This window comes from Octopus bimaculoides, chromosome 12, assembly GCF_001194135.2.
Source record: "Octopus bimaculoides isolate UCB-OBI-ISO-001 chromosome 12, ASM119413v2, whole genome shotgun sequence".
NCBI lineage: Eukaryota > Metazoa > Mollusca > Cephalopoda > Octopoda > Octopodidae > Octopus > Octopus bimaculoides.
This window is the reverse complement of record NC_068992.1, coordinates 55,842,494-55,857,029: the sequence shown is the minus strand read 5'-3', so window position 1 is coordinate 55,857,029 and position 14,536 is coordinate 55,842,494. Positions and strand designations below refer to the sequence as shown.

At 37.2% G+C, this 14,536-nt stretch overlaps 1 long non-coding RNA gene across 1 annotated transcript in view; it reads left to right on the top strand.

Moving 5' to 3' along the window:
• Nucleotides 1-7,647, top strand: part of LOC106870135 (uncharacterized) — a 20,031-nt gene extending 12,384 nt beyond the window's left edge. The window contains exons 2-3 of the long non-coding RNA XR_001409489.1: nucleotides 2,885-2,993; nucleotides 7,221-7,647. This is a non-coding gene — a long non-coding RNA (uncharacterized LOC106870135). The remainder of the gene's footprint in view (nucleotides 1-2,884; nucleotides 2,994-7,220) is intronic.
• The last annotated feature ends 6,889 nt before the right edge of the window (nucleotides 7,648-14,536 follow it).

Below are 14,536 nucleotides of genomic sequence, written 5' to 3'. Positions count from 1 at the left end.
TAAGTGAAAATATTTTATGTGGTTAGACGACTTAGCGTCTATTTTTCAGTATATTGGCAAAGAAATTTTTTTCTTTTTGCCCTTATTTATAATATATATGTAAATGTGTGTGTGTGTGTGTGTTTGTGTGTGTGTGTGTGTGTGTGTGTGTGTGTGTGTGTGTGTATGTGTGTGTGTGTGTTTCTGTGTGTGTGTCTTTGTGCCTATTTGTTCTCATCACCGCTTGACAACTGGTGTTGGTATGTTTACGCTACCGTAACTTGGCGCTTCGACAAAAAGACCGATAGACTAAGTACCAGGTTTATAAAAAAGTGCTGGAGTCGATTTGTTCGACAAAAATTCTTCAAGGCGGTGCTCCAGCACGGCCGCAGTCTAATGACTGAAACAAGTAAAATGTCAAAGACAAGCAGTTGCTTCTTCTTTCTGACTCATTTTCTACTTGAGTATCCCTTTCATCACACAGTTTCAGCTGAGCTTACAGTGATTAACTTGCAAATAATGCTCGATGTTTAAAAAATAATCTTGAAGAGCCTTTAAATCCTAAGCACCATTAAGAGAGCTTACGGTATGATCTTGGATTTATTTGAAGAGGGCCAATCTAAATGAATATTTTATTATAAAAAATCAAAGCAAAACCAAACAATTCAAATTTGATTCATTACTTTCCTCGCACCATTTCTTGTATCAGCATTGCAGTTCTGATAATTAACTATGGTTTACAAAAATTCAACGGAAATATCAAAAACATTCATGAGCTGACTTCACATTTTCTGTTTTAGAACTTCATTGAATTTCAGATTCAGCTTTGAAAACTATTGGTATGACATCTTTTTCGCTTTTACTAACGGATAGATGAGCAGGAAACGAATGAATAAAGTGTCTGAATTGTACCGTAAACATCACCATCAATACTTCTTAGAAGTATGCATTCCGATCAAATTGAGAGGACGATTATCACAGTTAACAGGACAATATCTGTTCAATGTTTTTTTCTATATTTCATTTATCTTCTGTTGAATACTTCTTTTATAAAGCCATTATTGCAGCATTGCCATGGTATGGAGATCAACAGGCTTCTAACAACATTTGTCTTTTACAAGTTGTTCCTGAATTACTTTCACCGTGTTTTCGGCATACTTTCGCTTTAATTGAATAAATCCAAGAAAGACCCTTTCATAATTCTTTTCTTCTAAAAATCAATATCATCATAACGAACACTTTCTGTCATTTGCTCGTAATGTTTTTGATCTGCAATAGAATCAAACACGAGGCCAAAATATTTGGCATTATGAATGTTATGTAGCGATTTCTTGCAAAAAGTAGAAGCCATCGGTTTCCGCACCAAATGAGATTAATATAATATTCTTCCTGGGTTCTTTTCTACATTATTGGGGGAGTTCTTACACGAAAGGGTCAATGTTTGTCAATAAAACGTTAACCCTGTCAAGAAAGCCTGTTGACCTTAGACTTCTTCAGCATTGAACGTGAGGAAACTGAAAACACAAATTTTAATAATATTGTCGATGCGTTTGTCTCGTCAAAAGATCGACAAGTACAATTTTAAGAATAAAGTACAAGATTATTCATACAGATAACCACAAATATAGATGAAAACGACATTTCTTTGAAGGTCTATAATAATTAGAATGCTTTTATTTCAATAAGCGTTTACTCATTTTCATATTGTTAGTATGAATAGTTGTTTTATGTTTTATATAGGTGTTATCTTTTACTTGTTTTACTCATTGGACTGCGGCCATGCTGTAGTACCGCTTTGAAGGGTTTTAGTCAAACAAATCGACCCTAGTTCTTATATATATATATATATATATATATATATATATATATATTCTTTTATTTATTTCAGTCATTTTGATTGCGGCCATGCTGGAATACCGCCTTTAGTCGAACAGATCGACCCCAGAACTTATTTTTTGGAAGCCTATACACAACCACGTTGTACCTATAACCACACCCGCGCCTACGCTTTGTATTATATACAATCCTCTTAATAACCTTTCGAAATATCAAAAAATGTTTTCATTTCTTATCTAAAGGATTCTGTGACCACGCAATCATAGAAGGCTTTCAGTTGCTAAACGTTTTATACTATGGTGAATTCCGTGGGGAACTTTTCACTATTTTCGTTTTTCTGATGCAATTTGAAATTAGATATCTATCGCTACTACTCGTCTATTTCTTAAAGATTTCTTTTCAATTTCCTTCCATTCTATAAATCAGTATCAATGAGTCATTATTATTTTTTTTGCCTTTCCATGTCTAAACCTTTCCGGTACTGTTCAATGATGGAATCTATTTTCTTATTCCAAAGAAGACTTTCAGGCATTTCATAAAGAGCAAATTGCAAAAGCGAAAAAACGCCTTCTATTCTTCGGCTCCAAAGAACAAGCAAACTATAAGCGTCACATTTCTTCTCTAAATTCATTTTGCAACTTTTCTAAAGACCATCTTATATGTGTGTGTGTGTTGTGTGGTATATTTATGTATATGTATATATGTTTGTGTGTATATATGTATGTGTGTGTGTGTGTGTGTGTATACACACGCGCACACACGCGCACACGCGCACACACGCGCACACGCGCACACACGCGCACACACGCGCACACACGCGCACACACGCGCACGCACACGCGCATGCACACACGCACACGCACACACATTGAAAACAATTTTAACATCACCTCCGGGATTCGAACATCGCAACACAAATAAAAAGTCATCCCAGAATAGTGCATAAAGAAAAACATACTCGTTTCGAGCCCCAATGGAATAAAACAGAAAATTCGACAAAAGAGATGATTGAAGTCTAGTAATTGCGATAGAGGACTAAACTCTCCCTTTCCCTCTCATTATAAAACAGGTCATGCGCTTTCACACTAGAGTTAAGTGTGGAGTTACAGGTAGTAACAAGGCTTACTGGAACGATGTTGGAATTCAGATGGCGATTTAGCAGTCATTCGAGTACCACAGTAAGTATGTCTGTCATTGGTAAGAAAGATGTCTTTACTGCAAACCCGACGTCTTGTTCTTGTCTGTCATCTCTTCTCTTTCATTTCTAGAAGAAAATATACTGCCTTGTCGACTACTAATACCTTTTGGTAATGTCCACATTTTATCTTGCGAGATCAGCATCAATAACAGATGATTGCGTCTATTATCGATTAGTTTCAGATCATCGGCCAATCCTGATGTCTTAGCTCTCATATTTTAGTTTGCTATACGAAACGCTAGAAACGTCTTTGGAATTTTCCAAATATTGTTTGATGCGTTATTTTTGAATCTATTTGTCAAATACAAAACACTTAAATCTCTTACATCTAAAGAAGTAGCCAGACAGTGGAGGATTAATACATAACTAGCTGGAGCCGCCTACGTGAAGATAGGTGGTTGTTGATCAGTGGAGAGACAGTGGCTCACACTACCGATAGACAACCCATGGTACCTCTTCTCTGCACAATTTAAGACTGCTTATCGTGTTGTGCCTAGATCCTCAAAGATATAGTTAAGTGTCTGTAGTGAGAAAGGAAAGGGTCAAAGAGAAGGAAAAAGAAACGCCGAGAAAAAGAAAGAGGAACGAACATAAAGAAGAACGTGGGTAGTTCTACGAGGGGTCTTGGGTTGCCTATATCTCAAGACTTCTCTCTCGACCTCACCAGTGTAGTTTAGAGGAGAGTCAAAACTGTACTCGTTTGGTTGTAAGATTTGCCAGAAAAAAAAAACATTGCCAAATAGACATATCTAATCGCCAACGAGACTCTCTTTCTATAGGTCTATCAGGATGTGTTCCACCTAGCTTTTTTACTATCTCCATCACTCACAAGGCAATGAGATTATTTGACCGTTGGTTATGGGTCTGCTGATGAGCACGAATGTCCCATCTTAGTGCTCATCAATAGACCCCTAACTATCACACCGGTGATCTACATGTCACATCTCTGCTGGCAGACCACCGTCGAGTCTTTGATAAGTTTAGCCAGAGACAGCAAGAACTCTAGTTATCGCGCATCACCAAGATGAGGTACTACTTAGAAATTGTTTATAGCTCTTTTACAGCAGAAACCAAATATAGCCACTCAAAATTCCATTACCCTTAACTGCGAAAAGCAGTTTTTTATACCGATCGATCTTTGGTTGAAGAATGTCATGTTTGAAACTATTTTTGTTGAGCTATGTCAAGTTTATTGAGGCAAAGTGATTTGCAGAAAATAATTCCGTTTTTCGGTAGATATTTAAGCTCATTAATGGAATAACCATGAAATTTAATTAAGGGACTAGGGAGGGAAGGCTCACACTGTCGGCTGACTATGTATTTATGTTTCATCATTCCCTCCTATATCCACCTGCAGCAGAATGTACACTAACATGAGGTAGTTGCCTTCATATAGAATCTATGTTATTAGACACACCTCATTTTAGTTTTATTAGCCATTTTAGTTTTATTAGCCATTTTAGTTTTATTAGCCATTTTAGTTTTATTAGCCATTTTAGTTTTATTAGCCATTTTAGTTTTATTAGCCATACTCTTAGAACATATTGGAAGTGGCTATTAATTTTGGAGTTTTCCTTTTCCTAGATTGATTGCTATCATCGCAGCTAAGGAGCTCAATCTACTCTTACACAAATCTATTTAACCCATAGACGGGACCCTGGCAAGTGCGACCGTTCCTGGTCAGAACGGATCTGAGAGTAATAATAATTAAGGGGTGAGTCCCCACTCCTCACAACTCCAGAACTCTCGGACTGGAGCCCCACCACCAGATGCGGTTTTATGTCATACGCAAGACATTTATCTTTACCTGCCGTGAAAGCTGAAGAGAAAGCAGGGAGACTAGCACAAAACCAAATTCATTGACACTGTAGACGTATCACAAAAGCTAAGCGATCTATGAACATAAGCTTGCTGCTTAAGAACCACTGATATATGATTTAGAACTTCAGTATCATTACTCTAGTTTCGTACCGATCGAAAGCAACATGTTAATAAGTACGTATACAATACTATAAATATCGAATATTCTAATACACAAACACACTCAAAATCGAACGTATGGCTAGATATTGATCTCTCTTCGTTGACACACATTTTAAATGGAAAGACACACTTGACTGAATCCAGTACATTATTCATACTAATTTTATTGACGTTGGAGAAACAGAAAGCAAACTTCATCCAAGAAGGAATCGAACTCAGAATGTAGAGACACATATGATAATTTAATGTGGAGGCTGCTACATCTACCATGCCATCTTCTTCATATCAATAACTGTGCTTTCATAATTATTAGATAACTAGAAAGACCTATGGAAATTCCACGATTTATAAATTGATCTTATTCCTATTACGATGCATAAAACATTTCGATTTGTTTTCGATTTCCTTCCAGAGTCAAAGTTATTGAAAGTTTAACACTGAAACTTGTTTTATTTTAGAGAGTGGGGCGCAACGAATAATATTGATTTCAAATTTTGACACAAGGTCAGCAAGTTCGGGGCACAACTGGTATTTATTTTATCGATCCCGGAAGTATGAAAGGCAAAGTTAACCTCGGTGGAATTTGCACTTAGAACGTAAAGACAGACGAAATGCCGCAAAGCATTTTGCCTGGTGTGTTAACGATTCCACCAGCATGTCGCCAAGCACAATGAATAATCTTTTCTAGTGGAAGCGCAAGGCCTCAAATTTGGGAGAAGGGATAAAGGTATTAAGCCGATTACATCGACCTCAGTGCGTAACTGGTACTAATTTTATCGATCCCGAAAGGATGAAGGGCAAAGACGACCTCAGCGGAATTTGAACTCAGAACGTAACAGCAGACGAAACACCGCTGAGCATTTCGCCCGGCGTGCTAACGATTCAGCCAGCTCGCCGCCCAAAGAACAATAAATAATATTTACTGCATTTTTGACTTTAAGAAAAAAAAATGGCAAATGTTCACTACCTTACAAGAACTATATCAGCTCAGTAAATGAATTTCTCTATAATCTCGTAAATTCATTAAAATCGTTATAAAATATTCAGAACTGTATTTAAAAAAAATTATCTCCGTTCTCTTCGAGCATGCAGAAGAGAAATTTAGGTGGGGCATAACGAGTAAGACAAAGTAAGGTAAATCTGCCTCTTCAGTTTTCGAGAATTACATCTGAAAAAGACTCATACACATCAATATCCATCCTTTGACATAAAAAAAAAATCAGAAATGCTACAAAAACTAAAAATGCCTGGGTCAAATGAAAGATGATCTTGGAAAAATAGCACATGACGAAACTTGACTAAATCTAAAAAATCAACGTAAAATATTCTCAATAGCTTCTTCCCGATCTGCTGGAGTGGCCATCTTCCTGATATATTTATGCACCATGCAGTTAAAGAGAAAATATCGAAATTAGTCATTATTCATTTTGCTTCACTTTAGACGACATTTTTTGAAAATTATCAAATTATACATTAGTGTGTGTGTGTGGGGGGGGGAATTGCCTTGGAATCCAAAAGAGAAATAAATATTGATTGCTGAACACTTAAAATTATCCAGATATTGTTACCTGAATTACAATCGGGTCAAAGTTGAAGAAAAATTTTTTGTAAACAAAGTATCTGTCACCTGACTATGTTCCACACTTTCTCAGCTTCAACAACAACTATGTTGATCAATTTTTCACTCTCAGTGATGATGCAACGGTACAAAACGATGATGCAATACTTTCAATAACAATTGTTTCAAACAAGTAGAAAGAAAATATAAAGTCAGAAGCTATCCATTTTGCCCCACCCGCTATTAAAAAATGGGTGGTAATCTGGCAGAATCGTTGCAACATCGGATAAAATGTTATGCAATAACATTCATTATGTTATGTGATATGTTATGCAATAACATTCCAGCTCTTTACGTTCTAAGTCCCAAATCTCTCCAATGTCAACTTCGGCATTCAGCCTTTTGTAGTCAATAAAATAAAGTACAGGTTAAGGGATGGGAATCGATTTAATCGAATAATCATTTCGCCCCCACATAAAATCTCTCCCCTGTGACTTCGTTAAAAGCAATTATGTGTAACGATTTATAAGTAGCAAAATAAATGAGAGGAAGAAAAATATTGTTGATTGAAATGGCTCGTTATTTTCATCGTTACAATGTAAGATAAAACTTTTTAGAGCTGTTGTTAAACACAAATTATTTGCCGGTCCTTTATCCATTCTGTAGGTAGTTAACTTCATGTGTGAGTGACTGCTAGAAGACCAGTGGGAAAAGGAGAGACAAAAAGAATAAGAGAGTCCAGAGAGGGCAAAAGCTGTGTAGTCCCTCGCCGTCGGTGCCGAAAGAAAGAACTGAACTTGGTTACTGTATTTATATAAAGAAAGCTGTAGATCAGAGAACAATGGAGAGTAATGGGTTTATTTTCCTCGAACTGTATTTAATGCAAGAATATTAACTTAAACAGCAGAACTTTACTAAGTATGACAGTAGAGTCATAAATTTTTTAGTGCAAAAGCCGAGAACAAAAGGAAAGGAAGTTATGTAAAAAATGTAGAATCGGTTTCGAATCCTGGCTTAAAATCTAAGAAGCTATTCGTTACATATGTTAAAAACTTTGATTTTGTTACCTATTTGTTCATAAATTAAAGCTTATTAAAACCGTTACACTCGAACACCCATCGTGTCAAACGACATTATTTTTACTAGCAAATCTACCGATCTACGATGGAGGCATAAGATGAAGGAGAGAAGTCATAACAGCAGTATGCATTGAGAAATGTGTTAATGGACTTGATAGATTACTGGGTGATGTCTTAGAGAAATCACATTATTGTTGGTGATACAGCATTCTATTACAACTATATGACATGTGTTTGTGACTAAGTGACGTGTGATGATGATTCACTCCCGAACTAAAATAAGCTCCCAGCCTCCGTATCATGAATAGTTATGTGGATCACTCCTAACGAAAGCCAGAGCTTCCTTCGACCACTACATAAAAAAGTATTAAGAAAGAAATGTCATTTAGATATACTTTTTACACTATTTTACGCTTGTGAGCAATTTAATTCACCCTTATACATTCAAAGTTCACAAATTTCCTTATTTAAATTATGAATCATATTCTTTTCGATAATATCAATATGATTACAAAACTTCTTTGTAGATGATATTTTCTGTTTGGTGGACATTAATTTTCAAATTACTGGAGTCCATTGCTCTACTCATAGCGACGTATAACTGGCCGTGTGTAAACATCGGCGTGGGTAAAAATACACCAACACGATCTAAAGTCTGGACCTGTGTTTTGCTTGCTGTGAATGCGCGAGCAGAATCTTTAGGAATCTGCCCATCTACGATACGAAATTAAAGGATAGTATCGCAAATCTAGACCCTTATAGGAAAATGTGGTTTGCACTTGCTGGGTGCTTCACAATTCCATACATAATTCATGGAAGGAAAAAGGTTAAATGAGTATCAGTGCCAGAAGGAAACGAGAGACACAACCGGTAGAAGGTTTAAGAGAAGATTCTATTTATATGTTAACATGCGTGTCTGTATGTGCGACATATAAACATAATAATAGACAAACCCGCATGAATATAAAATGTATGTGTAAAACATAGGTGTATGCGTGTGCAATAAGTTCAGAGCATAGAAAGAGTCTATAATATGACGTTAGAAGAATGTCCAGACACAAGGATGATAAATACCAGTTCGTAGTCAAGGTACACAGTAGTTGAAATGCTGTATCAAGACGTTGAGGCGGCAATGCAGAGCCGGGGAGAGGCACATGTCGTACAAGAAGTCGTGGCTTCAATGCTGCTGCAGGTTACTTGTTACAGGAGTTCTCACAGGTTGTATTTGCTGTTAACCATGGTGAAGCATTTCACAAACAGTGTGGAGATAGAACCTGTGCGAGCGTTGCTGGTGGTGTGTACGTAGAGAAGTTGGTGTAGTTCAAATTTTGGCATAAGGCTGAGCAGCTATGGAGAGGTGTAAATCGATTACATCGACCTCAAGTGCTCAAATGGTACTTATTTTATAGACCCGGAAAGATGAGAGATTAAAAAAAAATCGACATTAGCGGAATTTGAATTAAGAACGATGAAATGCCGCTAAGCATTATGACCGACCTGCTAACTGTTCTGCCAGCTCACCGATTTACACGTAACATATATATTAAAATATTTAAACTACAGCTCTGCCTATCCTGCTACCAAGAATTAAAATTTATTCGCTGTTCTGTTGATATACAAAGGAGATAGACAAATTCGAGTTCTACAAAATAACGAGATATTTGTGTTAGAAATAACCAGGGGAGAGAGAGAGAGAGAGGTCAGATGTCGCATTTTCTCCGACAAATAACTTCCATATTATTATCAGAAAGAAAAAAAAAAGGACAGAACAGCTAGTTTTCGCATTATCTTTGTAATTGGTAAAATTGTTTCAGTCATATATGAAATAATATTAAATAGAAGTTTGGTAGAATGTCCTTGGAGTAATATTTAGAATTACTTTGATCGAATGACATTCTAAATCTTTCAATAATTTGTCTTTTTATATAAACACGAAGACAGAGAATTTTAAGAGTGTGGGGACTACAATGGCGGCCATGTTTCTTATCACAAGAACATGAAAGACAAATTTGTGAAACGTAGTTGTAAATGTTTCTAACTACATCAATCGGAAAACAAAGTCGTTCATTCTCTGCGGGATTAGAACTGAGAACAAGCAGATCACTGAATTAACCCCCCCCCCCACACACATGTTATAGATCATTAAAATATTCATATATTCTTGGTGCATAGAGAAGTAAATAGCTGAATAGATAAGGCATTGTTCAACACAGGACCAGATTAACTTCGTAACTTACATTGACTAACTAGCATTAAGACATAACTGCTGAATATGTCAAAAATATATATCAGCGACAGAGGCAGTGTTAATATAGAAAGATAATATTTATCCCCACTTCAACGTGGATGTCCTGTTTAGACAGACTATACTGCGGTAGTTACCATGAGAGAGACTCATATTGGCTTTTGGTGGAAAATACACTCTTGTTTATATCGCTAGCAGGGTGATAACTCCCGCCATCTCCAGCGCCGAGACTACCAGATCACGTGATTTCGACCTTCCTTGGTATTGTCAGTGATAGATGCCCGACTGCTAGAGATCGCAGGGACTCATTTCTCACCAGCGATATATAAAATAACATGTGTATGTGTGTGTGTGTGTACTTTTATTCTTTTACTTGTTCCAGTCATTTGACTGCAGCCATGCTGGAGCATCACCTTTAGTCGAATGAATCGACCACAGGACTTATTCATTGTAAGCCTAGTACTCATTCTATCGGTCACTTATGCTGAACCGCTAAGTTACGGGGACGTAAACACACTAACATCGGTTGTCAAGCGATGGTGGGTAAACAAACACACAAACATATACATCTCTCTCTCTCTCTCTCTCTCTCTCTCTCTCTATATATATATATATATATATATATATATATATATACGACGGGCTTCTTTCAGTTTCCGTCTAGCAAATCCACTCAAGGCTTATATATATATTGTGTGTGTGTGTATCTTTGCGTCTGTGTTTGTCCCCACCACCGCTTGACAACCGGTGATTGCGTATCTTTATGCTCCCGTAACTTAACGGTTCAGCAAAATAAGTACCAAGTCTAAAAAAAAAAGTATATGCGTACTGGGCTCGATTCACTCGACTAAAAATTCTTCAAGGTGGTGCTCCAGCATGACCGTAGTCTCACGACTGAAAACAAGTAAAAGATACTTCATGATTGATTTTTATCCTCTGATCATGATATTCTAAAAGGTCCTCTACATATCCGAATCTCAAACGCTCATAATCTATTTGACGATAGTTTCGCTAATGTCCACATTTCAACTCCATAAAACAGAATGGACCATAACACTTTAATGTTTGTCCGTTTTCTATATTAATGTTTCTTTGTATTAACATGTTCGGCATTTTGTCAAATCATTTTCTAGCTCGTTCATTCTTTTGATTTCTGCTTTACATTTCTTGTTTTCTGACTGTATATATCCCCGCTATATACTACCTTTGCTGTGTGTCCAATTGGATTTCCGCCATTGAAATATTTACTTTCAGTGACGGCCGTTAGACATATTTAATTTTATCATATTGTTACTGTTGTTGTTGAACCCCCTGATTATCTCTGATTGAACAGATCTGTGATAAAAAGCATTCTAACCAAATCTATTTTTTTTTTATATTTGTCATCCACCTCGTGTTTATTCGCTGATGGAAACCATTATACCAGAGTAGTCAATATCTTGGTTAATAATAAGGCGGCGAGTTGGCAGAAACGTTAGCACGCCGGGCGAAATACTTAGCAGTATTTTGTCTGTCTTTACGTTCTGAGTTCAAATTCCGTCGAGGTCGACTTTGCCTTTCATCCTTTCAGGGTCGATAAATTAAGTACCAGTTGCGTAATGGAGTCGATCTAATCGATTAGTCCACTCCCCCAAAATTTCGGGCCTTGTGCCTAGAGTAGAAAAGAATATCTTAGTCAATAAAAAATGCCGCAAAATGCTTAGCGACATTTCGTCCGTTTGTACGTTCTGAGTTCAAATCCCGCCCAGGCCGACTTTACCTTTCATCCTTTCGGGGTCTATAAAATAAGTACCAGCTGTAATCGACTTTCCCCTTCCCCCAAAATTTCAGGCCTTCCTATAGCAGAAAGGAATATTTTCACGCATAGATTCGGACGCGCCATTTAAGTCTTTGTATAAAATGGAATAAAGATAGATTTAATTTTGTCATACGGTATAAACATTTAATATAAGTGTCAATTTTTGGCACAAGGCAACAGGTTCGAGGGATGGGCTAAGTCGATTAAATCGACCCCAGTGCTCGACTGGTACTTAGTTTATCGACCCCTGAAAGATCAAAGGCAAAGTTAACTTCGGACAAAATACCGCTAAGCATATGCAGTGGATCTTGCATGCATGAAGTGGATTCGATCCACCATAGCCAAATTTAAATTAACACTGCAACAGAACTTTTCCCACGGTGGAACAATAATTTTTCTCTCACAACAGTTTAATATTTTCCAGATGCCTTTAGCTAGGCCGAAACAATGTCTTCACCACTTGACCCTTTCTAACCTCTTCTACTCCACTAAAAGCTAGAATAGAGATAATAAGACCACCAACTAAATCTATTGTTCTCAATAATATATCTATCCTTCTAGATAGTTATAAAACCAAGAGACCCCAAGCAAAACGGCAGTAGTCACTTGGTGACAACAGAGCGAAGCAACTAGTGACAGCTCAATTAGTGAACGGACATCTAGAGTCATGGTCAGAAGCAGACAGCCACTAAAGACAAACGACCAGAGGGAGAAAGAAGGTTACAACCAACCAACTATGAGACACAACTCCCTCTACTCTATAATTTTCACTAGCTCACTTTCTTTTCTCTGTAACATTACCATATCTCTTGTACACACATATACAAGCCGAAATTAACTCTTTACCTTGCATGCTTTACGAACTGTATTATACTATTACACTAACCTACCCGTCGTGGTATGGCATTTATTAAAGTAACGGTAAATAAATATTTCTTTACAACTTCGATCACTGTTCATCGTTCATCTTACAACCGTTACACATATATACATATTAATGGAAATGTATAGTATTATATATCCATTACGGTCGATCTTACCAAACAGTTTCGCACTGGAGGTCCAACAGGATGTTATATAACTCCACGCACACACACACACACACACACACACAGATGTGTGTGTGTAAATGAAAGTAATAAGCTGCTTCTTTTTTTATCTATGTCTATCTAGTACACGTATTCACATAACAAAAATCCTACATGATTACGTAGAGAGAGAGATAGAGAGAGAGAGTGTGTGTGTGTGTGTGTGTGTGTGTGTATGAGAGAGAGGCAGACAGACAAGAGACAGACAGGCAGACAGATAGACAAATAGGCTGATAGTGAGTGAGAACGAGAAAAGTTAAAAGGCTCTATTACTTTCACAATGTTCTTTTATTTAAAACATTCATTCACACATCCTACCGCATAGTTTCATCAATGTTTCCCGGACTAATTTAAAAAGGATATCTTAATTAGCCTAAATTTGTATCCGTCTTCAAATCGATATTCTGACTAAGTTTTATCCAGCACTCCATTTACCGCCCCTTGTTTCCCCACACACCCTTCATCTTCCGTTGCCCCAATTTTTTCCCTCCAAAAACATCGAGGTTAAAGGTTAAAACTACTAAACGAAACTCTTGAGATGCGATTAATGTGTCACTTGTTTTTGTTGCTGTTGTAGCAATCATTGTAGATTATTTTAATCCCCCTCCTCCTGTTCATCATCATTACCATCTGAACGCTACCACTGCCGCCGTCATAACCACCTCTACCACCACCACCATCATCATCAACTACTGAGGGAATATCTGTGATCGATCGATCTGCTGAAAATAGCAGCTAAATCACACCGTATTATCTAAAAAAACATTGGACACACGCACACACATTAAGACGGCACTGCCACAACTGGAACGCCTTGTCCTGGAACTAATAACAGAAGCAATAGACTTCTTCTCTCGCTTTCCTCTCTTCGTTTTCCATATTTTCAGCACCACTGCTACCCCATCCATCACCACCACCGCAGCAGCCACCAGTACCACCACCATCACGACCAAGCAACCTAATATTACTGCTGCATATTTGAAAAAAAAACATATATGTTCCTAATAAATTAATTAATTTGTTGCATTAACGGAGTAATTAATTGGGCGAAAAAAAGAACCTCAAAAAGTTTAGCACCATACAAACGTTGATCCTTAAAATCTGTCAGTCCAAGCCATTCCGAGATCGTAATGGTGGATGTTGTACTGATGGCTTCTCATTTTGTCATAAATCAAAGACCACGCCTTAGAGTGAACTTTCTCTCTTCCAAACCAGAAGAATATTATGGCTTCCAACGACCATCAACCCTTCTACAAAGTTCAAGTGAGACTCACAACCAGAGCCATCTCAGCATCATTATAATAAGACCCTGAGCTAGTCAATGTACTAGGTCCTATGGTGTTTAGTTATTGATAGCAAACCACTGCATACATAGATCGGATTTGACGTACAGGTTTTTGAATTAATTTTTTTAACTAAACACTTTGAAACTTCGGATACTGGTAGAATGTATTATGTAGAACAGGGTTTACTATTAACGGTTTTGACAAAATTTTGTATTTTGGAAGTTATTTCGAGTTAAAGTTGTCGTATTTGATGATGAGCCGTGCCTCACGTGGCCTGTTTCTCGTAAGAGATTGTCTATGCTTGCACTTCATACTTTTCCGCAAAAACTCTTTATGTACAAATAAATTGTACCGCTCCATACACTACATTGACATACTCAGCACATGTTACATTGACACTGCAAGTGTCACACAGTCCTGTTATACATACACTTAACTCACTCACACACACGCGCGCACACACACACATGTTCGTCCGTCGGAGCG